At 44.0% G+C, this 27,959-nt stretch overlaps 1 protein-coding gene and 1 long non-coding RNA gene across 3 annotated transcripts in view; one reads left to right on the forward strand and one right to left on the reverse strand.

Annotated features, from left to right (window-relative positions):
• Window positions 1-27,959, forward strand: part of GOLGA1 (golgin A1) — a 799,579-nt gene that overhangs the window by 281,658 nt on the left and 489,962 nt on the right. The window lies entirely within an intron of this gene.
• Window positions 5,455-26,530, reverse strand: LOC120977895. Its single transcript, XR_005773997.1, has 3 exons — window positions 26,460-26,530; window positions 25,689-25,772; window positions 5,455-5,481 (listed from the first exon to the last, which is right to left on the reverse strand). It is a non-coding gene; the product is annotated as an uncharacterized LOC120977895 (long non-coding RNA).

Genomic DNA, 27,959 nt, shown 5'->3' on the forward strand with positions numbered 1-27,959 from the left:
GCTAACAAATCGGACCACAGCATTTCTGCTGACTTGTATGTGGTGGGGAGGATGGGATTGAAAGTGCTTTGTCTGCTCAAGTTTTGCAGTGTGGATAAGTCCATACTCACTTTTTGCTGAGCGTCCATCTTCTCATTGGTGCCGTACCTCTTCGTCCTACGCAGCTGCTTGTAGGAGGTCCTTTGTTTCCCGGATCGCCTCTTCCCGACCAGCCAGACTTGTACGCAGCTCCAACGAAGATGGATCTTTTCCAGTGACGTGTCCTCTTCTCCCTTGCAACACTCGAGCGATGCAGTGAATGTGTAAAGCAAACAGCAAAATATTAGTACACAGATAGATTATACAGGGTGGGCCATTTATATGGATACACCTTAATATAATGGGAATGGTTGGTGATATTAACTTCCTGTTTGTGGAACATTAGTATATGTGAGGGGGGAAACTTTTCAAGATGGGTGGTGACCATGGCGGCCATTTTGAAGGCGGCCATTTTGAATCCAACTTTTGTTTTTTCAATAGGAAGAGGGTCATGTGACACATCAAACTTATTGGGAATTTCACAAGAAAAACAATGGTGTGCTTGGTTTTAACGTAACTTTATTCTTTCATGAGTTATTTACAAGTTTCTGACCACTTATAAAATGTGTTCAATGTGCTGCCCATTGTGTTGGATTGTCAATGCAACCCTCTTCTCCCACTCTTCACACACTGATAGCAACACCGCAGGAGAAATGCTAGCACAGGCTTCCAGTATTCGTAGTTTCAGGTGCGGCACATCTCGTATCTTCACAGCATAGACAATTGCCTTCAGATAACCCCAAAGATAAAAGTCTAAGGGGGTCAGATCGGGAGACATTGGGGGCCATTCAACTGGCTCACGACGACCAATCCACTTTCCAGGAAACTGTTCATCTAGGAATGCTCGGAGCTGACATCCATAATGTGGTGGTGCACCATCTTGCTGGAAAAACTCAGGGAACGTGCCAGCTTCAGTGCATAAAGAGGGAAACACATCATCATGTAGTAATTTCGCATATCCAGTGGCCTTGAGGTTTCCATTGATGAAGAATGGCCCCACTATCTTTGTACCCCATATACCACACCATACCATCAATTTTTTTGTTCCAACAGTCTTGGAGGGATCTATCCAATGTGGGTTAGTGTCAGACCAAGAGCGGTGGTTTTGTTTGTTAACTTCACCATTCACATAAAAGTTTGCCTCATCACTGAACAAAATCTTCTGTGTAAACTGAGGGTCCTGTTCCAATTTTTGTTTTGCCCATTCTGCAAATTCAGTGCGCCGATCTGGGTCATCCTCGTTGAGATGCTGCAGTAGCTGGAGTTTGTAAGGGTGCCATTTGTGAGTAGCTAATATCCGCCGAAGGTGCTGTCCGCATCTTTTGCGGCCCCATTGAAGTGAATGGGTCCGCATCCGAGCCGCAAAAACGGCGGCTCGGATGCGGTCCAAAACAACGGTCGTGTGCATGAGGCCTTATAGTCAGGGAAATACTCTGAACAACTTCTTTGCTGAAAAAAGAATCCAATTTATAAACTCCAATCCTTCCTCTTAAACAGGACAAGTAAGTGACAGCACCCCCCTTCCCCCCCATCTAACGCCTTATTTTCTCCCATTTTTTCTTTCACACTACTTGTATTTGCCTTATCCCCCCCCTTTATTATTACACTGTGTCTGTTTCCGACATCGCATGATGTGGTATATTCCTTCTAGTGTACTAACTCGCTTATCACCGTATATTTGATGCGCTTTCCTTCTTCGCAGCATTCTTCCCTTTTTTGCGAAGTAAATACCATGCACTGTTTATTGTAAACATTACATTGTTCCAACATATAATCTTTGTACTTCCTGCCAACTATGTATAGTTTGTTACAGTCGGGAATTGTACCTCACTGCATCATTGTTTGTTGAGCACCGTATGGCTTTTGGAGAGCGGATTTACTGGAATTGTAATTGGGAGCTATGTCACATATGAAGACACCCTGAGGTGGCCCTGCAGTGGAAACCCCCAAAATGTGACCCCATTCCGGAAACTACACTCCTCAAGGAATATTTCAAGGTGTGTAGTGAGCACTTTGACCCATCAGGCGTTTCACAGAATTAGGAAACGCTTGGCTGTGAAAAGGAAAAATTAAAAAAATTTCCAGACAAAGTTGCTTTACACCCACATTTTTCACTCTCACAAGGGGTAACAGGACAAAATGCACCCCACATTTTGTTAACCCATTTCCGCCCGAATATGGCCATACATTATGTATGGGCGCACAGCAGGGCTCTAGATTCAAACAGCAAAATATGAATTTTGCTGACAGGCCTGAATTGGCAGATTTGGATTTTAGCTGCTATATCGCATTAAATAAATTCCTGAGGTCCCCAGAAATTAAAAACCCCAAGAAGTGACCCCTTTTTGGAAAGAGCACATTTTAAGTGGTGGAAAGGGTACTTTTCAACAAACAGGTGTCTCACAGAAGGCAGAAACTCTTGTTAAAGCATTTCAAAGCACACATTTGTGAAAATGAAAAAAAAAAAATACTAGCAGAACCCAGTTTTTCTAATTTGCAAGGGGTCAAAGGTGAAAATGCACCCCAGTATATGTTCCCCATTTTGCAAACACCCCAAATATGCTTGTAACCTGCTGTTTGGGCGCACCGCAGGTCTCTAGAGGCAAAGTGCAAAATATGGTTTTTGCAGGCCTTAATTGGCAGACATGGATTTTAGCTGCCATGTCGCATTAAAAAAATTCTTGAGGTCCCCGGAAGTTAAAAACCCCAAGAAGTGACCCCATTTCGGAAAGATCGTGATCCAGATATCCCTTTATCTCTGACCACAGAAACTTCAAGCCACTGAAGAAGGTCCCTATGGACCGAAACGTCCGGCTCATATATGGATATAGTGGTTACGCAGCATTTAATTTCCTATGAACTGGATCATGAACCTCTTATTGTGAAAAATCACGAAATAACGCAGCATTTAATTTCCTATAAACTAGATCATGAACCTTTTATTGTGAAAATCACTAAATAAAATTACCTTTAAATTGCAAAGAATATTCTGTGTGCTGCATATTTATACTATAGTTTAATAGGGTTGATCCTGCTGATGCTTTTTAAGTGAACCATCTGTCACTAGATTTTGCTCCCTTAAAGGGGATGCCCCCTTCTGGGGATAGGTGTGGGTCCCAGAGGTGGGACCAACACATATCTGACATTGGTCGCATATCCTAGCGATAAGCCAATTTCTCATATGAGACAACCCCTTTAAGTTAGGGCAACAAAGTGACTAGAGGCAGATCCCCTTTAGGCAGGACCCACCTGTAAGGTTTATTCCCAGCCCTTCACCTATTCTGATTCCTCCTTTGTGTTGGTCTCTTAAGGCTCTGTGGAAGGAACTCCGCCATAGTGGGTGGTTTGGGAGCCCCTCGTTTTCCTTGGTCTGTTATAGAGAAATAAGCAAAGCATTAAATAGAATGAAGAATCATGACAACTATTGGTCACAACATCATCACGTATGCAGTTCTGCCCCCAGGATCATGATGGAGAAGTTTATTCTGAATTACTCATCGTATAATAACAAGTGCAACTTTGTAATGCATCCTATGCTCCCAAGCTTCACCATTTTCAAGATCTCTGCTTACTATCAGTGAATGGAAACATATTTGCTTGTATGTAGAGGCTGAAAGCGTTTACATCCTTGGATCTTAAGCTGCTATGGAAGGGTATTCTCACCTAGAAGTATTCCTTCAAGACGCTGCTAGCTGCACAAGGGTATACAGTATGTGCCATAGAGCTATTATGGGGCCTCTGAAGGAAGGTTGTTATTCCGTTTGCTGTTCAGTGGTAAGAACCTGTTCAAGACCTCCCAAGAAGAGCTGCAAAGAATGGGGCAGGGAACTGCGCCAATGGTCATGAAAAATAAAACAGGCGCTTCTGTCTCTGGTGGCAAACTCCACACCATAGTGCGTCCTCCTGTCACTTCTCAAAGTGTCACCCTATGGCAACACACTAAGTTCTCCAGGCTTTTCATAAGAAGTTTTCCAGGCTTTTCATAGGATAGGTCATCAATATGAGATCGGCAGGGGTCCGACACCTGGCACCCCCGCCCATCAGCTGTATGACGGGTCTGCTGTCGATATAGCAGCGGCGAGCAGGAAGAGAGACAGGAGACGATACGTGAGCACGACGCGCGCCTTCTCCTCAAACAGCTGACCCAAGGATCGGTCATCAATATGAAAAGCCTGGAAAACCCCTTTAAGCCTGTAATGCAGCAGGTTTGCTGTGTGCATGCCCTGTTAGTGTGCCAAGGATATAATAAGAACAGGCTTTCAGCTTTTGGATCTGAACAATAATGATTCCATTCAGTGACAGCAAGTAGAGGTCTTAAAAATTGTGAAAATCTGAAAACCAAAGTATATTAAATAGACAACTTATGCTTAAAGAGGTCGTCTTATCTTGGACTTTGGGGGCATATCACTAGAGAGGTGGGACCAGCACCTATCCTTAGAATGTAGCCTGCAACGGGACGCAGCCGTCCTCCATTCATTCCTATGGAAGTGCCGAAGAAAGCCGAGCGACACGCTCAGCTATTTCCGTCAGCCTCATAGAAGTGAATGGAGCGGGGCGGGCACTTGCACGGTGCGATTCCCATTAATTTCAATGGGACTTCTGAAATTAGCCAAGAGCGCCGCTCGACTGTTTTCAGCACCCCCAATGGAAATGACTGGAGGACGGAGGCGCATGCGGTGGTGGGATCCGCATCTATCAGACATTGGGGACATATCCTAGCGATATGTCTCCAATATCCAAGATGAGACAACCCCTTTAATATGTTCAATGTAGAAAAAGTTAACTAGAATTAACATTAAGTTATATTCTCCTCTTCTGCTAAATGGTTCTTCCTCTACATGGGGTGCCGCACCCTCCTTAAACCTGCCAAGAAGCACAAAGCCTGGATATGTCATTGGTTTAAGATCATACATGTTGTGCACCATACACCATGATGCACATGTACATCACTCATTCTGGTTACATACATAGAATCGGTTTTCTCAAGATCCCACTCTCGCCTCCACTGTCTGGTGGGCTTTCTGTGCCGTGCCAGTCTCTCCTGATAAATCTGGTCTCGTTCTTGCTTCCACCGTACATACTCTGCACGCTCTTTGCCGGTCATGGACATGGTCATGTCCATCCGATTTTTCCCTCCAGGTCTCTGTCCCTTTATGTTATAGGCCAATAATAAGTATGTGGGGCAGCGGAGGCTCAGCGGTAATTAACGCACATTTCAGACACAAGGACACTTACGTGACTCTCCTTTTCCCGGTCCATACCAGTTTTAACCTTCTCAAAATCAGGGCCACCCCAATTTCTGTTGTGCCTGCGGCTTCCCTCCTTTCTATTGACTTCTAATATGGGACCTGTCCTTCTGGGATCATCAAGGAATTGGATTGGATTTTTCTCCCTTACTCCATCCTGCAAGAAAGATCAACCTTCAGCTGTACTAAAGGATATGGATGAAAAATTTCACCTGTGAGAACCCTGTAATTTATGCAACGGTGATGGGTTGTTGGTTATAAATCATTAAGGTACTTTAGTGCAGAGCAGCATTTACAAGTATGCAGGCTTCAGAGCAGAAATCACCCAGCATCCTTTGTTAACTCAGAGTCACCATAAATATTAAGAAATCTTTGTTATCGAACAACCATAGGCTAGTACAATTTAATATACTCCATCGCCCATATTACTATTCAACTATGTTGCGTAGGATTTATGAAAACCCTAATTATAATTATAATTGCTGAAAATGTAAAACTGACTCAGCAGACTTCTTACATATGATTTGGGCATGCCCGGTGATCCCCGTTTTTCTGGGGCAAGGTATTCGAGGCACTTGAACATAAAACTACGCTTAGACCAATATTTAATGTAGAGGCTGCAATACTCTGAGTTGTTCAGCCTTCTATTAATTCCCGTACATGTGAGGATCTTCTATGGTCGAAAGTATTACTACTAGCTAGATTTATCATAGTTAGAGTTTGGGGCTCAGAGCGATACCCTAGTCTCTCGGAGTGGTCCTCCCTGGTCGGTAGAGTCAAGAACTATGAGAGGTTCGCCTCTCAGAGCCCACAGCAAATAGAGAAATGGGAAAAAATATGGTCCCTGTGGATCTAATAGGTCGGTGACCGGTGTTGTGTCCAGAACCCCTCGAGACAATAAAGGGGGGTGGGGGGTATACACATATGTATTGTGATATGTAATATAATAAGAAATATGGTAATATTACTATTGTGTATTGATTTTATTGTATTTGTGCACTCAAAATGGGGTCAATGTATATACTACCCTGGAGGGTATTACTCTTTTTGTTTTATGCTTGCTACCCTTTTGTATAAAAAAAAACTAATAAAGATAAAGATTTAAAAACAAAAAACAAAATCTCAGAGTCACCACAGACTTTGCTCTGGTGACTTGTATTCTAGGAATGTCGTCCTTACACTAGTCACAGTATAGAAGGACTACTATGGTAGCTCAGCTAAGCTGTTAGGGGTGTATCAGACCACCAGCTTGTTGATTGTTTCCAGTGATAACTAGCAGATTTTAGACTGCTACAGAAACCAGTCACCTTTAACCTCTTAATGACCAGCATCATTTTTTTTCATTTTTGCCTCTCTGCATTTTAGCAGCCATAACTTTTTTTTTTCACTGACTGTCTGAGATCTTGTTTTATGCGGGAGAAATGTTATTTTAGATAACATTGAACTCCCTCAGTTATCTGATCATGAATGTTCTTTGTTAAATACTCCAATAACCCTCAGTGAGTTAGCTGAAACGGTTGATAGTATAAAAGGGAACTCTGCACCAGGCAGAGACGGTTTACCCTTTGAATTATATAACTATCACGGACAAATTATTCTACCTCTTCTTTTGCAAATTTTTAATAAGTCCTGGGAAGACAGTTTACCTCCCTCCCTCCTTAACGGAGGCGTCTATATCCCTAATTCTGAAAAAGGAGAAAGATAAAATGGAAATTGGGTCCTATCGCCCAATTTCATTACTCAACACCGATTATAAGATATTAGTGAAACTCCTCGCCAATAGGTTAAGGAGGGTTATCCATACTCTGATTCATCCCTAAACATAGTATTCAGTCTAATATTTGGAGAGCTCTTCTAATATTTATATTGGTGGGGGGGGGGGGGGGGGGGAGATGACCGCTTCATCCGGTCTCTAGATGCCGAAAGGCCTTTGACAGGGTGGAGTGGCCTTTTCTGTGGAGAACGATGGAGAAAATGAATCTAGGTGAATACTTTATTAAATGGGTTCGTCTTCTCTATTGTAACCCAATGTCTAGTGTTAAAATAAACGGGGTAGACTCTGAACGGTTCTCCCTACAACGGGGGACTAGGCAGGGCTGCCCCCTCTCACCTTTACTTTTTGCTCAATCTTTAGAACCCCTTGCATGTAAAATTAGACAGGCCAATAATATGGGCTTTGGCGGGAAGGGGTTGGACGACAACATTAGTCTCTATGCGGATGATATCCTCGTCTTTTTAAACCAAGGGTAGAAGGCGTTACCTTTAGTGATGAATATCTTGGATGAATATGGTTTGGTAGCAGGATACAGAGTAAACTGGGATAAATCAGAATTACTCCCCCTGGTCTGTTCCCCGCCTGGTGGTTCATCCAGTGTGAGAAATTTGGGAATTAGAATTAGTGCAGATTTTGCCAGATATAACGCTTTAAATATTGTTCCTATGATTAATAAGGTGAAAGATAAAATTCGCACTTGGCAGAAATTACCTTTGTCGCAATATTACACCATATCTACGAAGTTTATAGGTTTTCAATATTCAAAAGAAAATAACGGCAGAGCCACGCGTGAGCGACTCTAACGGCAGAGCCACGCGTGAGCGACTCTAACGGCAGAGCCACGCGTGAGCGACTCTAACGGCAGAGCCACGCGTGAGCGACTCTAACGGCAGAGCCACGCGTGAGCGACTCTAACGGCAGAGCCACGCGTGAGCGACTCTAACGGCAGAGCCACGCGTGAGCGACTCTAACGGCAGAGCCACGCGTGAGCGACTCTAACGGCAGAGCCACGCGTGAGCGACTCTAACGGCAGAGCCACGCGTGAGCGACTCTAACGGCAGAGCCACGCGTGAGCGACTCTAACGGCAGAGCCACGCGTGAGCGACTCTAACGGCAGAGCCACGCGTGAGCGACTCTAACGGCAGAGCCACGCGTGAGCGACTCTAACGGCAGAGCCACGCGTGAGCGACTCTAACGGCAGAGCCACGCGTGAGCGACTCTAACGGCAGAGCCACGCGTGAGCGACTCTAACGGCAGAGCCACGCGTGAGCGACTCTAACGGCAGAGCCACGCGTGAGCGACTCTAACGGCAGAGCCACGCGTGAGCGACTCTAACGGCAGAGCCACGCGTGAGCGACTCTAACGGCAGAGCCACGCGTGAGCGACTCTAACGGCAGAGCCACGCGTGAGCGACTCTAACGGCAGAGCCACGCGTGAGCGACTCTAACGGCAGAGCCACGCGTGAGCGACTCTAACGGCAGAGCCACGCGTGAGCGACTCTAACGGCAGAGCCACGCGTGAGCGACTCTAACGGCAGAGCCACGCGTGAGCGACTCTAACGGCAGAGCCACGCGTGAGCGACTCTAACGGCAGAGCCACGCGTGAGCGACTCTAACGGCAGATTTATTTTTTTATAAACCACTTATGCAGCACCAGTATGACTTGGGGACTTGCATAACCATGACCCTCTCCGACAATCAACCTAGGATGCTAACCAGCCTACAACCATATTGTACCCCTAACGAACAACATGAAGAACGGTCATCGTGCCCCCGAAGCCATTAGGCCCCCCGAAGCAAAGAGACTGACCTGGATGACCTTACAGTGACGATAATTAAAATGTGTGCCAGACAGACAGTGATCCGAACCACTTGCATGAACGAACATTAAACCAACCGCGAACTGTGAAATTGAAACAGATGGGAGAAAAACCAAGAGCAGTTCGCTAAGAAAAGACCCTTGTCGTGACAAACGAATGAACAACTGTGAAAACATAGTAGGAACTTACTCCTATTGGCCCACTGACCGCTAGGGAGCTATTTGGTTAACTGGGGCGGGAGACCAGTCTGAGTGAATGCGAACCAGGACTAAAGAACACCACCAAATTTTTATTTATTTATTTTTCTCCCCAAGTAAACAGAAAAAGGTAGGCCTAAGGAATGTAACAAACTACCGAGGAAAGAAACGTAAGCAGCTATGTTTATCGGAAGAGCATTATCAGAGCGGTGTGCTGATAGCCCTAGTAAGAATACTGAGTAACCATTATGTAGTAATGAAAAGAAATGCAGCTTTAAGTGGAAGCAGAGTATAACACATGATGTAAGAACAAGTGGGTGAATGTAGCTCTGGATGTGAGTGGTGCCTAAAAACATGGTATGGGCACAGCTCTGAGTATGAGCATGAGGAGCCTGGTATAAAGCAGCCGTATGAATTCAATCTGAAAGTGAGCAGAGTATTAATGTAATGCAACAGCGGACGTATGAACGCAGCTCTAGTAGTGAATGATGTATAGGACAAAATGTAAATGCAGGACACACGGACGTAGCTTTGAAGGTAACAATCCTAACCACGATCATTTGACCCTTAGCGCCCAACCCTTCGCCCGTGTAACCAAGTCCGATCCTACCGTGAATTTCCAGCACTCGCCTGGCACCTTCTGCCATTGCCCAGGCGCAAACAACCTCCACATGATGCTGCAGGAGTTGTTGTTTCCCCCCCCCCCCCTTCTTTTCCCTTATTTAAAATCGACCATTGATCCACTTTTACCATCACTTAAACCCAGCACGCGTAGCTTGAGCCAACTGCAGACACGCACCCCGCATGTAAACCAGGTATCAGAAAACATACAACCATGCCCACTCTAAGCACATGCTACCCCAATAACTGTATGCAATGGCCCCACCAGGCCTCTGAATAGCCAGACAAACAATACAAACAACCATGGTTCGACCATTAGCGCCCAAACTCTGCTTCATCCCAGAGCGCTACATGTCGCGGACCGCAGCGTGGGTCCCGTGCAAACAACTCCGATCCTACCATGAATACCAGCGCCCTCCTGAGACATTCTGCCGTCACCCAGCCGTAAGGAGCCTCCACACCATGCTGCCGTATCCTAGAGCTGACCCAGAGGTAGTGAAATCAGCTGAATCTGCATCAGCCTGGGCCCACAGGTGCGTGTAATCAGCCTCCCCTCCCACAAATGCAGCAATATATTGCTTAATGTGTGTGTGTGTATGTATGTATGTAACTGGAATTGTAACATGTCACTAACCTTTCCAAGCTTTTGTATGTCACCATAAAACAACACAGATGACAGGACAGCATCAAACTGACGAACTGGTTCCTATTTCAATAGATTCTTAGTTAGAATGCTAAATAACAACACAATGAACATTACAAAATTATGAATGTAATTCACACTTGCCTGATGATTCACAACCAGATGATGAATGTATGCGTCAATCACCTGCATTGAAACCAAAAAATAAAAATTTAAATATCTAAATATATTTTTTTTTTTATATTTTACCTTTCAATTATCACCAATGTAGATCATTACCTCATCAACCAGCCAGTTATTGCCGTGCAGTGTACGAAACGATGACACATACAGCTTGTATGGTCCCACAACTGCTTCCACATGGCCGTCATCCTCTTCTTCCCACAGCATTTGAACTTAAAATAAAAAAAAAAAAAAAAAAAAAAAAAAAATATATATATATATATATATATATATATATATATATATATATATATAACTCCAGGTATGTAATGTACATTTGGTACCCAAAGCCAATACAGGATGAGTTTGCCTTATCAGAAGTATTTAAAAAAATTAAAAAAAATTATGCACATAAAGCGAATACTTCATCTTCGGTTTTTCCTGCGATTTTTCTATGTTTTCCTTTGTAGTTTCCCTTATCTTCTGCATTGAGGATTCCTTCTCGTTTACAAAGGAAGCATAAGTATTCCCCTCTGGAAGAATTATGTTTGAAAGCTATGGTAAAAAAAAATAAAAAAATATATATATTTATGAAAATCATTTTTCTTATATTTGCAGACAGCTAAACTCAAAGTTGATCAGATAATTGATAACATTATAAAATTGAAAGATTATTTTAGTTATGTGCCACTTAGGTTGAATAAAGCAAACTATTTAGATCTGTACATAAAACCAAAAAAAAAAAATATATATTCTATAGGCTAATATTAAACTGTAGTAGGTAAAACAAACAAATCACCGGCAGTTCTACAGGAACCTCTGCGGGGAAAACTGCTTCTCTCCCATACATCAAAAGAAATGGTGAATATTTGGTGGTGGTTCGGACCTTCGATCTTATGGAAAATAATGTGGCGTCCAAATACACGTCCCAGTTGTTTTGCTTCTCATTCACCAATTTCATTAGAGCTCTACGTTGAATAAAATAAACAAGATAAACTTATTGAAAAGGCTATTATAAGTAATTAGAATTGACAGTTCGCAGCAGACAATAGAAACATGTGCACTGCAAAATCCACCGGAGGAGATGCTGATTTGTGCAGTGCTGCGTTTTCAATCGCATTTCCTGTTGCCGCCCAATGCTTTCAATATTAATAGAGTGGATCATCTCAGTCAAGGAGACGGTGCATGTACAGGTCCACCTGCAAAGAGCCAACTTTAATGGGGAAAATGTGAGTTAAAATAACTAGTTAATGTTAAGCAAAAGGGCAGTGGAACGTAAAGTGTTTCTTTAACTCTATAGTGTCTGGAGGTTTGTATTACAAACCCTGTGGATCAAAGTACTAAAAGCAGAAACAACAACAAAAATTGAAATAAACTTGCCTTTTGATGTTATGATTAGTCTTTTCATCCAGGCCGTTGGTCTGTGGATGATATGCCGCCGTCACACTTCTGTCTATTCCAAGAAGGGTACACATGTGGTCGTTGAGCTGAAATCCCCCAAAAATTTTAAATATATAATTGCAATAAACTAACATATTACAAAATATATATTAGAAACAATAGTAAATGGAAAATACACATACTTGATTTACAAACTCTCTACCCTGGTCTGATAGAATCCGCTTTGGACAGCCATGTCGATAGACCATGGAGCAAATATGGGCGTCCCACCTAAGCTGCACTCTTTGTTCGCAGTGGAAAAGCCTCCACCCACTTGGAGAAATAATCGGTGGCCGTCAATATGTATTGAAAACCATCCACTGTCTTGGGAAATGGACCGGTTAAGTCAATCCCTACAAGCTCCCAGACAGCAGATACCTATTTAGAAGATACAAATTAATAAAAAAAAATTATTAAACAATGAATGAATACTAATAGATAATTAGTGTGTACCCATTTCGCTATATCTTTGGACATTCCATGCCAGAAGAATCTCGATGATATGGCCGATTGCGTTCTGTGGATTCCAGAATGTCCTCCAAATGCCAATTGGCGATGCATGAAATTGGACGAAGATCCTCCATGCTTCTTACTCATTTTTAATAAATATTTTATTTCCATAGTAGAGCTCCCCATCTTTAATATAAATGGAAAATTAAGGGATACATTCATTACAAACCTATCTGTACAAACTAACAAGATTAGCTGTATTTACAAACCGGATTCCAAAAAAGTTGGGACACTAAACAAATTGTGAATAAAAACTGAATGCGATGATGTGGAGATGGCAAATGTCAATATTTTATTTGTAATAGAACGTAGATGACAGATCAAACGTTTAATCCGAGTAAATGTATCATTTTAAAGGAAAAATACGTTGATTCAAAATTTCACGGTGTCAACAAATCCCCAAAAAGTTGGGACAAGTAGCAATAAGAGGCTGGAAAAAGTAAATTTGAGCATAACGAAGAGCTGGAAGACCAATAAACACTAATTAGGTCAATTGGCAACATGATTGGGTATAAAAGCTTCTCAGAGTGGCAGTGTCTCTCAGAAGCCAAGATGGGTAGAGGATCACCAATTCCCACAATGTTGCGCAGAAAGATAGTGGAGCAATATCAGAAAGGTGTTACCCAGCGAAAAATTGCAAAGACTTTGCATCTATCATTATCCGAAGATTCAGAGAATCTGGAACAATCTCTGTGCGTAAGGGTCAAGGCCGTAAAACCATACTGGATGTCCGTGATCTCCGGGCCCTTAAACGACACTGCACCACAAACAGGAATGCTACTGTAAAGGAAATCACAGAATGGGCTCAGGAATACTTCCAGAAACCATTGTCAGTGAACACAATCCACCGTGCCATCCACCGTTGCCAGCTGAAACTCTACAGTGCAAAGAAGAAGCCATTTCTAAGCAAGATCCACAAGCTCAGGCGTTTTCACTGGGCCAGGGATCATTTAAAATGGAGTGTGGCAAAATAGAAGACTGTTCTGTGGTCAGGCGAGTCACGATTCGAAGTTCTTTTTGGAAATCTGGGATGCCATGTCATCCGGACCAAAGAGGACAAGGACAACCCAAGTTGTTATCAACGCTCAGTTCAGAAGCCTGCATCTCTGATGATATGGGGTTGCATGAGTGCGTGTGGCATGGGCAGCTTGCATGTCTTGGAAAGGCACCATCAATGCAGAAAAATATATTCAGGTTCTAGAACTACATATGCTCCCATCCAGACGTCATCTCTTTCAGGGAAGACCCTGCATTTTTCAACAAGATAATGCCAGACCACATTCTGCATCAATCACAACATCATGGCTGCGTAGGAGAAGGATCCGGGTACTGAAATGGCCAGTCTGCAGTCCAGATCTTTCACCTATAGAGAACATTTGGCGCATCATAAAGAGGAAGGTGCAACAAAGAAGGCCCAAGACGATTGAACAGTTAGAGGCCTGTATTAGACAATAATGGGAGAGCTTTCCTATTTCTAAACTTGAGAAACTGGTCTCCTCGGTCCCCAGACGTCTGTTGAGTGTTGTAAGAAGGGGAGATGCCACACAGTGGTGAAAATGGCCTTGTCCCAACTTTTTGGGGATTTGTTGACACCATGAAATTCTGATTCAACATATTTTTCCCTTAAAATGGTACATTTTCTCAGTTTAAACTTTTGTTCCGTGATTTATGTTCTATTCTGAATAAAATATTAGAAGTTGGCACCTCCACATCATTGCATAGTGTCCCAACTTTTTTGGAATCCGGTTTGTATGATATTCACCCTTTAAAGTGATTTTAGCTGTGGTCTGTCTGAAGGTCTGCCTCTGTGTCTTGCTATACCCGGATGGGTATTCTCCGAAACAGAGGAATCTGAAGATTTCGTTGTATTTTCGCTCCATAAATATAAAAAATAGAACACATTTTTTATTTTACAACTGTTTAAAAGGAATAAAAACTACCCTAACATGAATAACAATAACCACTACCTAAAACTATCCATTTCACACTGATAAATTTTAAATCACACACCGTGCAGTGTAAAGAAAGTATGGTTAGACCAATATTTCATAACATTGTTAGTAATTAAGGTACATTTTATGCTTAAACGTTCAAAATTAAGAATTTTTTAAAAAGTATAATTTTTTTTATACTTGTTACATAATGTTTTATACTTGTTACATGACCTGGAAGGGGGGGGGGGGGGGGGAGGATATATTATTACATTGTGGTCCGGGGGCATGGCCTGTGCTGGGGGGCCCAGCAACTCCCTCCTGCTGCTGTCTAATAATCGTGGACTGCGTGCCATTTTAATCCGTGGCAACGCTCAGATGGCCGTGGGATTCAGGAGATTTGGACATGGGAGATGAAGGGAAGGCAAGTTACAGCTTGCTGTGCCCACCAGGACCACAGTAACGGGCACGATGGTCATGATAGGCAATATAGGGACAAAATTATTAAGTCTTATTAAATTCACACACCGATATTGGTACTACTCACCACAGGGGATTCTGATAAGACAAGACACTGCTCTGGCAAGTGACTGAATCAAATGCGAAGCCTGTTAGTGTACAATAAGGACACAAGGATAAAATAAGTAAAATAGTTGTCTCAGCTCGATGGAGTCCATAAAAAAATATATAAATATTATAATAATCAGAATAAATTTTTTTTTTTTTTAAACTGCATTGTTTATTAGTATAATACCATATTTGGTGTACTAAAATATGATAGGCAATGTCTACATGGTACATTAAACAATGTTATCAAATGCTCATCAATCTAAAATATCAGACAGGGTAATCTATGAAAAACTGTACCTGACCATTGAAAACCCATTGAGATACTGCGTACAGTTCCTAAATATAATGCACAGAAATCCACCGCCCATGTACGGCACAGACAGCACCGCCCATACAGCGTGGACATGACTCCAATATATGGTGTAGACATGACTCCATTATACATCGCAGACTTGAGGGGGAGACAGCTCTGGTATTTTCAGAAACAATGGGGTGTATAGTGCAGCCCAGGGGGGGGAGGGGGAGAAATGAGGGTAGAGATTGGAAAAGTTGGTACAAAAATAAATTATCCTTACTTTGTGTCCTCCTGGTAAGCCTTCTTACTTACTGATGAGACGATCTCTAGCAAAAGATGACTGCTAGTCACAGAAATAGTCAATGAGACTAGCTAGATCCAGCAACTGGCGGTTAATTTAAGATTGCACACTGGCCAATAAGATTTAAACTTCCCCAGGGCCAATAAGATTTAAACTACACTAGGCGCGCATGCGCCGTGGCCCGTTATTTTAACCTTCAGTGCAGCAAGCGAGCCTGTTACTCGCGCTTGCGCATACTGACCTCTAAAAATTTGCTAACCCTTTATTAACTGACTCGGCGCTACTGCGCCCGCGTCAAACCGCCCTTTTTCGCGCATGCGCAGTGGGCCGGAATGTTCCGCGGCCTTCGGGTCGCTAAAAAAGAGCCGAAGGTAGCAGAACATTCTGGCTCACTGCGCATGCGCGAAGCCGGAATTTTCTGCTACCTTCGGTCGGTCTTCTTCGCGCATGCGCAGTGGGCCGGAATTTTCTGCTACCCTCGGCGCTATGGGTGTATGTGTATATATATATATATATATATATATATATTTCAGTCAGTATCAGTTTAAAATTTTGCAGAAACGCACCATCTGCGTACGTTCATTTTGCAACCACTGAGCACCGATCAGTAGTGTCCATTACTGATTGTGTCTGCTCAGTTTGCGCTGTAAGTTTTTTTTTTTTACAGAAAAGACTTTTGCAGAGAAGCCTTTTTTTTTGCAGAAAATACTTTTTTGTGATAAAGAATTTTTTTTTACAAATTTTCTTCTAAATTTTATTTCAAATTTATTACAAACCCCTTCATGTGTGAAAACAAATCATGCACACCCCACACTAAATATAGGTTTACACGTTTCACACATCACACCCCAATAAAATAAAAATGGCCCCTCCATCCCAACATGTATACTTAGTTGAAGAGGCATACACCATGCTTGCCTCCGATACGGAGTCTGCCAGTGAGGGAGAAGAGGATGCCACTTTCCTCTATTCCTCTACCCCCTCATCATCATCATCCACTGATGAGGGACCCTCTAGAAGGCGCCCCAGCGTAGCAGAGGAGGCAGCCCCCCAGAGTGAACCCTTATGGACCCCACTTCCTGACGATTATCAGCCCCAAATTCCAGAGTTTGTGTGAAACTCTGGAATCCAAATTGACTGCACGGGCTTCACAGAAATTGATTTTTTCTAAATCTTTCTCAGAAGATTTTATAAATTTCATGGTGACTCAAACTAATTTTTATACCCAGCAATTTATTTCCCAGAACCCTACTTCGCCATATGCTAGACCCCTAGTTTGGACCCCAGTAAGTGCAGTAGAGATGATGACATTTTGGGGACTCGTGCTGCATATGGGTATTGCAAAAAAAAACAACCATAAGGCCTCATGCACACGACCGTGCCGTTTTTTGCGGTCCGCAAACCGCAGATCCCCAAAAAACGGAAGCCGTCCGTGTGCCTTCCGCAATATGCGGAACGGAACGGGCGGACGACAATATAAATGCCTATTCTTTTACGCAAAGCGCGGACAAGAATAGGACATGTTAGATTTTTTTAGTGGGGCGCGGAACGGAGCAACGAATGTGGACAGCACACGGAGTGCTGTCCGCATCTTTTGCGGCCCCCTTGAAGTGAATGGGTCTGCATCCGAGCCGCGGAAACGGCGGCTCGGATGCGGACCCAAACAATGGCCGTGTGCATCAGGCCTTAGGCAATATTGGAGTTCTGACATTTTCTACCAGACTCCAATTTACAATCAGACCATGACCCGGAATCGATTTGATTCAATTTAGAAATTCCTACACTACAATGACAATTCAACAAACACCAATTCGAGAGCACACATATTCAAAGTATCAAATTCTATCATATACCACATTATAAAAACAATAAAACCCATAAGGGACAGATTATGCAGGAGAGAATATGAAAACAATGTGTGTCCCCCGATTATACTGAACTGGTAAGGACACAAAGGCAATAACATCAAATTATAACCATCATGGTTAAGCAACAAACACTGCCCGAATCCTACACCCACCCAGCATCCATAAATAACACTCGAACACCGAGGGCACAATGCCTAGCTGTGTAGTCGAGACAAGTGCCTGCACCCCCAGCCGGGAATGCTAACAAGTCCCCAACACACTATTACTCTTGAGCAGCCTAATAGCATACACAAGAATGGACACAACTGCGGGGATACAACCAGCAATCAGGAGACACACCACCCCGACGTACGCTTCGCCGTCGCTTCCTCTTGAGGGTGTAATCCGTCCCTTATGGGTTTTATTGTTTTTATAATGTAGTTATGGTATATGATAGAATTTGATACTTTGAATGTGTGTGCTCTCGAATTGGTGTTTGTTGCATTATCACACATTATTGGCTGCAATTTGTTTAATGTTGGAGTTGCTTACAATGACAATTCACAGTGCCCTCCCCAAAACGACCCAACATTTGACCGTCTGTTCAAAGTTAGGCCTGTCATTGACCACTTCAGCACCAAGTTTGCTGAGGTGTACAACCCCGATAAAAATGTATGTACAAGAGTCCCTATTGCTGTTCAAAGGGGGGATTAGATTCCGCCAGTACCTGCCTAGCAAACGGGCAAGGTATGGCATAAAAATATACAAACTTTGTTAGAGTAGCTCCGGGTACACCCACAAATTCTGTGTTTATGAAGGGAGAGATTCCATGATAGAACCCCCAGAATACCCCCCATCCTAGGAGTTAGTGGGAAGATTGTGTGGGAGTTACTGCACCCACTGCTGGATAAGGGTTACCACCTCTCTGTGGATAACTATTATACCGGCATACCCCTATTCTGGTCCCTAACTGCCAGAGTGATCAGAAACTCAGAGAGGCCTCCCTAGATCCCTGGTAGGGCAACCACTGAGAATGGGTGAAAGTAGGGCTCTTCTCCATGATAACATACTGGTGGTTAAGTACAAGGACAAGATGGACGTCCTTGTAGTGACCAACATTCACACTAATGCCAGCTCCACTGCCCCTGTACGTGGGGGGCAGTGGAGCTGGCGTAGGATGAGGGGCATTCTGGGGGTTCTATCCTGGAATCTCACCCTTCATAAACACAGAATTTGTGGGTGTACCCGGAGCTACTCTAACAAAAGTTTGTATATTTTTATGCCATACCTTGCCCGTTTGCTAGGCAGGTACTGGCGGAATCTAATCCTCCCTCTAAACAGCAATAGGGACTCTTGTACACATCCAGTGTACATGGGATGGGTGAATCTTGCAGATCAACTTATGAAGCCCTACAGTGCCACACGAAAACAAAAGTGTGGTACAAAAAGCTGGCCGTACATATTGTACAGATGGCAATGTGCAATGCGTATGTGCCATTTCATTCTGCAGGCCACAGAGGAACTCTTTCCTTCAGTTCCAAGAGGTGGAAATCAAGGCCCTAATTTTTCAAACCCAGGCTGGAGAGGGTCCCAGTACTTCAAGAATGTATGGTGCCCGTGTTGTACCAGGGCAACATTTTCCAGGTCAAGTCCCCCAGACTCCAAAAAAGATGCAGGGTGTGTTCCAAAAGGGGGATAAGGAAAGACAATTTTCCACTGTGAAACCTGCCCTGAAAAACCTGGCCTGTGCGCAGGAGTGTTTCAGAATCTACCACACATCCATGGAGTATTAATTTAATTTCATCCTTTATGTTCCCTGTAATATTTCTACTTTATATCTCTGATTTAGTCCACCTCGCTTGCATATCCACTTTCCAACAACCACTACATATTTTTTTCTGTGGAACAACCGTGCCCTTTCCACTTAAAATCTTCGTATGGGGGTGCTCTTTCCGAAATAGTGTCCCTCTTTGGGGTTTTTCATTTCTGAGGACCTCAGGAAATGTATTAAATGAGACATGGCAGCTGAAATCCATGTCTGTTTATTAAGGCCGGCAAAAAACAGTTTTTGCACTTTGCATCTAGAGATTTGCTGTGCGTCAATACAGCAGGCTACATGCACATATGGCGTGTTTGCAAAAAGGGGAGAAAGTGGGGAACATATACTGTGGTGCATTTTCTCCTTTAACCCCTTGTGAAAGTGAAAAATTGGGGTCTGCTAGTAATTTCATTTTTACAAATGTGTGCTTTGAAATCCTTCTCTAGTATTTCTGCTGTCTGTGAGACACCTGTTTGCTGAAAAGTTCCCTATCCACCACTTAAAATGTTCGTACAGGGGTGCTCTTTTCGAAATGGGGTCCCTCCTTGGGATTTCATTTCTGAGGACTTCAGGAATTTATTTAATGAGTCATGGCACCTAAAATACATGTCTGCCAATTCAGGTCAGCAAAATCCATATTTAGCTGTTTGACTCTAGAGCCCTCCCATACATAATTTTTTTTAGCATATATGGGGTGTCGGCGTATTCGAAGGGAAATGGGGAACAAAATGTGGGGTGCATTTTGTCCTGTTACCCCATGTAAAAGTGAAAAATGTGGGTGTAAAGCAACTTTTTCTGGAAAGAATTGTAATTTTTCATTTTCACAGCCAAGCGTTTCCTATTTCTTTGAGACGCATGATTGGTCAAGGTGCTCACTGCACACCTTAAAATATTCCTTGAGGGGTGTAGTTTTTATAATGGGGTCACTTTTTGGGGGTTTCCACTCTAGGGGTACCTCAGGGTGTATTGAATTGCAAGATGGCACCTTGTCAATTCTGGTGAAATCTGCCTTCCAGAATCCATTTGGGGTTCCTTTCCTTCTGACCCCTGTGGTACACCCATTTAGCAGTATACAAGCACCAATGGGGTATTGCCGTATTCAGGAGAAAATTGGAAATAAATTAGTGGGTTTATTTTCTCCAGTTCCCCCTTGTGAAAGTGAAAAATTTGGGCCTAAAGTTAATTTTTCTGGAAAACATTTTCATTTTTCATTTTCACAGCCAATTCCATGAAACACTGTTTAGGACAAAGTTCTCACTACACATCTTGAAAGTAAGAATTAGTCTTACCGGTAATGATGTTTCCAGGAGTCCGACATGACAGCACTACATGGAGGTTGTCTCCCCCGCCCACTATTGGGACAGGAAACAGAGGTTAAACGCTCCCCCCCCCACCCACCATCACCAGTGTTTTATAGATTATCACACAATAATGGGTAACATAGTACAAAAAAGTAAAAGGAAGATTACTCTAATCATTAGGGAGGGAACTACCAGTGCTGTCATGTCGGACTCCTGGAAACATCATTACCGGTAAGACTAATTCTTACTTTCCAGGACATCCTCCATGACAGCACTACATGGAGTAGGAATACCAAATTAATCCAATAACTAGGGAGGGACCGCAGCCTGAAGAACTTTAATTCCAAAAGACTGGTCAATATTCCCTGACACATTTAGCCTGTAATGCTTACAAAAGGTTTGGGAGCTTGCCCAGGTGGCTGCTCTACATATCTGGTCGATAGAAGCATTCGCATGTTCGGCCCATGAAGCCGAGACTGCTCTCGTTGAATGAGCCCTAATCTCCTGGGGACAGGGAAGCTCCTGGCTCTGATAGGCCTCTTTAATGACTATCTTAATCCATCTAGCTAAGTAAGGTTGCTTTAGAAGCTTTCTTGCCTTCATTGCGGCCTGAAAATTGAACAAACAGATTTGAGTCCACTCTAAGGTACTGGTAACGTCTAAGTAGAAAAGGAGAGAACGTCTGACGTCTAGAAGATGGAACTCCTTCTCCCTTTCGGTCTTTGGGTCTGTGAAGAAAGTTGGTAGTACTATCTCCTGGTTACGATGAAAGGAAGAAGCTACCTTCGGTATAAAGGACGGGTCTAGTCTTAATATGACTCTGTCTTCACAGATTGTAAGGTACTGTTCACGGATGGTGAGGGCCTGGATCTCCCCTAGTCTACGGGCTGATGTGATAGCCACTAGGAACATCATTTTTAAGGTCAGGTTTCTTAGGCTACTCTTATGTAGGGGTTCAAAAGGTGATTTTGTTAAGGCATTAAGAACTAGCGACAGATCCCAAGGAGGGACCTGGGACCTTAGTGTTGGCCTAATCCGTGTGGTTGCCTTTAAGAACCTGCTTACCCATCGGTTTTTTGACAGGGAGTAGTTTAGAAACCAACTTAAGGCTGCAGTTTGGACCTTAAGGGTACTGGGCCTGAGACCCATGTTAAACCCTTCCTGGAGGAAATCAAGAATATCTCCCACACTCGGGAGTAGAGGATTCTTCCCTCTCAGCGCCATCCAGGAGCAGAATTTTTTCCAGATTTTATTATAAATCGCCGAGGTCACCTGTTTATGGCCTCTCTGAATAGTGGCTATTACTTCTTCTGAGAACCCCTGTAATCTTAACAAGTCCCTTTCAGAAGCCACGCTGTTAGTTTCAGCCTGTTTATTTCCGGATTCCATATTGGACCCTGATGCAACAGGTCTGGCCTGAGAGGGAGGGGAACCGGTTCTTCTTGACTCAGAGAGGACAGGACCAGGAACCAGGCTTGTTTTGGCCAAAAGGGAGCTATGAAGATCACTTTGGCAGATTCCCTGCTGATCTTCTTTAGGGCTACTGAAATCAGAGGGAAAGGAGGAAACGCATACGCCAGCTTCATGTTCCAGGATTGAGATAGAGCGTCTACGGCCGTGGGGTGATCGGCAGGATTCCGGGAGAAGAAGGAGGTTGTTTGAGTATTCTCCCTTGAAGCAAAGAGGTCGATGTCCGGATATCCCCATGAGGCTGTCAACTCTAGAAACACCTGTCTGTTCAAAGTCCACTCGTTTGGATCTATAAAGTGTCTGCTGAGGTTTTGTTGTTTTTGAGGTGGAAGGAAAGACCTCTGTAGGTTCGAATCTAGTAGTGTTCCCAGGAAGATCTTCTTGGTCTCTGGTACTAGGTCCGATTTTTCCCAATTTATGATCCAGCCGAGATCTTGTAAGAGGGATATTGTTGTCTGTGTTTGACGCTAGAACCGGTGCAGAGTCTGCGGTTAGGAGGAGATCGTCTAGATAAGGTACAATCTTTATTCCCTTCAGTCTGAGGAAGGCCACTATCTCTATTATCAATTTTGTGAACACCCGGGGGGCTGTTGATATCCCAAAGGGCAGGCACTGAAACGGATAGTGGTTTACTCTGTCTGCCTACCTTACTGCAAATCTTAGGAATTTTTGGTGGTCCGGATGTATTGGTACATGGTAATATGCATCTTTTAAGTCTAAGGTGCACATTACCGCTCCCTGAGAAATGAGGGGTGTTGTTGATCTTATTGATTCCATCTTGAAACGACGGTACTTTATGAAGACGTTTAGAGGTTTTAGGTTGATTATAGTTCTGAAAGAACCATCCGGCTTCTTGACCAGCAATAACCTTGAATAGAAGCCCCTGCCTTCCTGACCCGCAGGGACGCGAGTCACTGCACCTAGATTTTTTAGTTTTGCGACGTCTTTTAAAAGATTTTCCTGTTGTGTACCTCCTTCGTACCCTGTTAGCACAAATTTGTGTTGCGGAATAGATATGAATTCTATCTTGTACCCTTCTTGAATAATTTGGAGCACCCAAGGATTCTGAGTTACCTGGCTCCATGCTGGGAGAAAGGATCTTAATCTCCCCCCGACTGGTCTGGCGTCATTGTTTGTCCTGGGAAGTGTTGGGATTAAGCAGAAATCCTCTGCCCCTACCCCCTTTAGGATAGGACCATCTCCCTGATTTCCCCTTATCCTTATACGCTAGGTTTTTTGGCTGGAATTTTTTTACGAAAAAACTGCGTCTTCTTAGTTTTAGTCTTAGGAAAACCTATCTTTTTGTCTGAGGCCTTCTCCAGAATTTTGTCCAGACTAGGGCCGAACACGTATGATCCTGAGAAGGGGATTGCACATAGCTTATTCTTTGAGGTGAGATCACCAGACCAGTTCTTCAGCCACAAAGCCCTTCTTGCGGTGTTCAGAAGGGCCCCGCCTTTAGCTGCGAACCTGACTGACTCTGCTGAGGCCTCCGCTGTAAAGGCTGTCGCCATCTTTAGGAGCGGGATAGTCTCCAAAATGTCTTCCCTGGGAGTTCCCATTGACAAATGATTCTCCAGCTGAGATAACCACAATAAAAGGGACCTAGCCACTGAAGTAGCTGCCACGTTAGTAGACATTAAGGCCGCAGAAGCTTCCCAAGATTTCCTCAGGAGACCATCGGCTTTGCGGTCCATGGGGTCTTTCAGCTGGGAGGAGTCTTCGAATGGGATCGCTGTTTTTTTAGCTACCCTTGCGACCGGGGCGTCGATTTTGGGGATTTATTCCCAAATTTTAGTGTCCTCTTTGTCGAAGGATAAACGGCTTTTAAATTCTCTTTTTTCTACATCCTCCCATTCATCCAGGATCATTTGTTTTAGGCTAGAATTTAAGGGGAACACCTTCCTCTGTTTTGTAATCAGGCCAGCAAACATCTCCTCCTGAATGGATCTCTTAGGTGGTTCGTTTGAGATATCCATAGTCTGTCTAACTGCAGTTAGGAGGGAATCCATATCCTCAGTTGAGAAGCAGTACTTGCGTCTCTCCTCATGGGATGAGGAAGGTAAAGACTCCTCTTCTTCCTCCTCCCCTGAATATTCCACCTCTATGACCTCTGTGTCTGACTCCAAGATTTCCCTAGGTCTTTTAATCCCGGTGGTCTGTTCAGCCACCTTAGGCGTTATGAAGGAGGAAACTGACGCTTTGACCTCTTCCTTAATGATGGCTCTAATGTCCGTTAAAAGGGACGACTGTTCCTCTTTCATCATTTTGTTAATACAATCGGTACAAAGCTTCTTTGTATATGACTCCTGAAGCCTTTTATTGCAAATAGCGCATCTCCTGGGCTTCTTTTTGATGTCCACCTTTAGGGTAGGATCTTTCTCTCCCTAGGAGACATGATGATAGAAAAACAGGCCATAAATCCCTGAGCCTATCACTATCCCATACGCCAGCTTCACCACATGTAGTGCTGGGTTACTCACATGTCCCTGGGCAGGAGGGTCTGGGGACTGCTCTCTCACACCGGACGAGTCCATGACTGAGGGACTGACACCTAGCCCACCAGACTTTTAAATGCCACTGGCACTTACCCCTCCTGACGTGGATGCTCCTCCCACAGATTCTGGATGGACGCGAGGCCGTTCGCTAGGCCTCCAGCGTCCCTCGCCGCTTGGGGATCGTCCGCAGGGCGCCGCCATACTGGATCCGGCGTCGGAGGTCACGCGCATGCGCACTCCTCTGCCGGCGCTTAGTCGTCACTTCCGGTTCAGCGCCGAACCCGGAAGTGAGAAGAGAAGCGCTCCGGTTCCTGCGCGATCCCTCCTGGAGGAGCGTCCTGCAGCCCAGAGCCCCGGCGGGGTTGCGGCTACCGTATCCCAGCCCCTGGTATACCCGCCTCCAGCCGCGAGTCGCGTGACCCACAGGTACTGGAGAGGGCTGGGAGGCTAAGGGACCCCAGCATAGGGGTTTTAGCCCGGCGAAATAAAAAAAAAAAAGTTTATGCAGGTCTACAAGAGACCACTCTCTGCCCTGTCCATTATTGGGACAGGAAAAAACACTGGTGATGGTGGGTGGGGGGGGGGGGGGGGGAAAGCTTTTAACCTCTGTTTCCTGTCCCAATAGTGGGCGGGGGAGACAACCTCCATGTAGTGCTGTCATGGAGGACGTCCTGGAAATATTCCTTAAGGAGTGTAGTTTTCAGAATGGGGTCACTTTTTGGGGGTTTTCACTCTAGGGGTACCTCAGGGTGTCTTTATATGCGACCTAGCTCCCAAAAGCCAATCCTGCAAAATCTGTCCTTCAAATGGCCTATGGTGCTACTTCCCTTTTGAACCCTGCCATGGATCCATACATCATTTTTTGAGCACATATGGGGTGTTGGTGTATTCGGGGGTTAATGGTCAATAAAATGTTGGGTGCATTTTGTCCTATTTCCCCTTGTGAAAAATGTGGGTGTAAAGCGACTTTTTCTGGAAAATTTTTAAATTTTGAATTTTCCCAGCCAATCGTTTATTAATTCTGTGAAACGCCTGATGGGTTTAAGTGCTCACTACACACTTTGAAATATTCATTAAGGCGTGTAGTTTCCGGAATCAGATCAGTGCATAACATATCCTTATGGTTCTAAGGGTTTTTACCATTTTGGCCCCAAATTGATCCTCACCCTTTGGCTCCTTTCATATTCTGCAATCTTCTCCATCTCTTCATTCATCTTCTCAATATTCTGTTTCCTCTTCTCTTCCCATTCCTGAAACAGAAAAACCACAAGTAAAGCCACAGTTTGTGGAATTTGAATATTGTCACAAATCCACGGTGATTCCATAGAAAAACCACAAGGGTATGTGCAGATTTTGCTGTGGACTGTGACCAGTTGCCCTGCAGATTTTGGCACTAAGCATTGCAGGCTGAAAATCCGTGGCATGCTTGTTTTTCCCACATTGTGTGGTTGGCATTTTCAAAGCCACATCCAATGCATCGTACTGTATCTTACTTGGATTTGCGGTGCAGCGGCTGAATATGGATACACATTTTTCAGCATATATATTTTATTCAGATTTGCATCAACCCCACTTAGCCAGACAGGAAAATGTATGTGCACAATAATAGATTTCTCCTAGTTTATATAGCGCCAACATATTCTGCAGCCCGATACAGAGGATACCACCATTTACATCAGTCTTATGTTCCCATGTCCCAGTGTGGCTCATATTCTACATTTCACCATCTCAAAAGCACACAATAGGGCCAATTTCATTGAACCCTTTTTTTTTGTTGGGGAATGTATTGAGAAATACTGCACATGATCTGATTCTAAACCAGCTCTGTACGACAACAGGGCTAACCATCGGGGCTCTGGCTGCCCTTCCTGGATGAATAAATGTTTTATTAAGTCATTTCAAATAGAAGAACATTACAAGAAACATAATCCTAATACCTTAACTTTTCTGTCAGGTCCTGAGATGCCATCCACCAGTCCTCCATGGCCACCGCCTTGGCCTCCCACGCCACCTTCTAGTATACTGCCTCTTTGGACTTGTGGTCGGATCGGCTATCAGCAAGGTGAACCTAACCTATCTAACCCTATCTACAACAAGCAGTAGAGTTATGCCATAACTGCTGTGGTAGGGCAGCCTAAAGGGGGCCACCCTAATGTGAAGTGACTAAGAAGGTGTGGGTGGGTGAAATCAGCTGAATCGTCGTCACCCTGGGCCCACAGGTGCCTATAAATAGCCTAGTAATCAGCCAGCCTGGGCCCACAGGTACATATGAATAGCCTTGTGATCAGCCTCCCCTCCCACAAATGCAGCAATATCTTGCTTATACTTGTGGTCGGATCGGCTATCAGCAAGGTGAACCTAACCCATCTACAACAAGCAGTAGAGTTATGCCATAACTGCTGTGGTAGGGCAGCCTAAAGGGGCCAAAAAGAGCAGACCTTACTTTAGAGTAAATATATGCATACCGTTACGATATTGAACAGAAAAGACCTTTCACGATGAAGGTGTGGAATATACCGTATATATCACAGTGACTTCCATCTACCTTACCTCTTTGTCATGTGCACCGGCACATCGTTCTTGGAGATGGTTAATGCTGATGCGATTGAAAGAGTGGCGGTAACCAGAAACGATTTACTCTTATGTTGACTAACATATGACCATATAACGAGAAGGTCTGAATCCTGAGAGCTGCAGACTGAAACAAACAATGGTGAATGTGTTGGAAGGGCCTAAATGAACTCCAACCATCCACCAAGGTCCCTGATCGGGCACCGACTGTTACTGGTGGCAAAATACTTCACCTCTACTTATTCCCCAGGCTCCATTTATTTTATTTTTTTATTAAGGACCCAAAAGTTAGCACATGGCGTATGCCGTTTTACTGTAATAGTAGGTTAAGTGAAATGTGTAAACTCACCAGGCCTGGGGAACCATACACAGGAATACATGGCTATTTCGATTAACGAGCTAATGGTACCTGTAATGAGGACGGAACGTACACATAATACCTGCAGTTGTGACAGAAAATAAGCTTAAGGTCGTGATAAACTATGTATGCTGCGCCTGTAGTCGTGATAGGACTTGTCGTGTCTGTAGTCATGAGAGACTTCGTAAACTGCGCCTTATTACTGTACCTCCAACTGGAAGACGGACCGATACCCAGGACTTAGGCCGGACACCAACACCCTCAGCCCAAGTTTGTAGATGAAGTAAGCATGCCTGGAAGAAGATGATGCCCGCCAAGGCAGGCTTGGGATGACTGCTTATAAAGAAAACAATGAAGACCCAACAACCTAGAAAATAAAAGTCAGAAAACAATAACGTGAGTGAGACTCTAATGGCACAAGCCACGCGTGCTAGCCACCACGAGAAAATTGTATTGCGAGCCACAGATGACCGAGCCATGCGAGCGGGTCTGAAGGCAGAAAAGACAT

Source organism: Bufo bufo, chromosome 8 (assembly GCF_905171765.1).
Source record: "Bufo bufo chromosome 8, aBufBuf1.1, whole genome shotgun sequence".
Taxonomy (NCBI): Eukaryota; Metazoa; Chordata; class Amphibia; order Anura; family Bufonidae; genus Bufo; species Bufo bufo.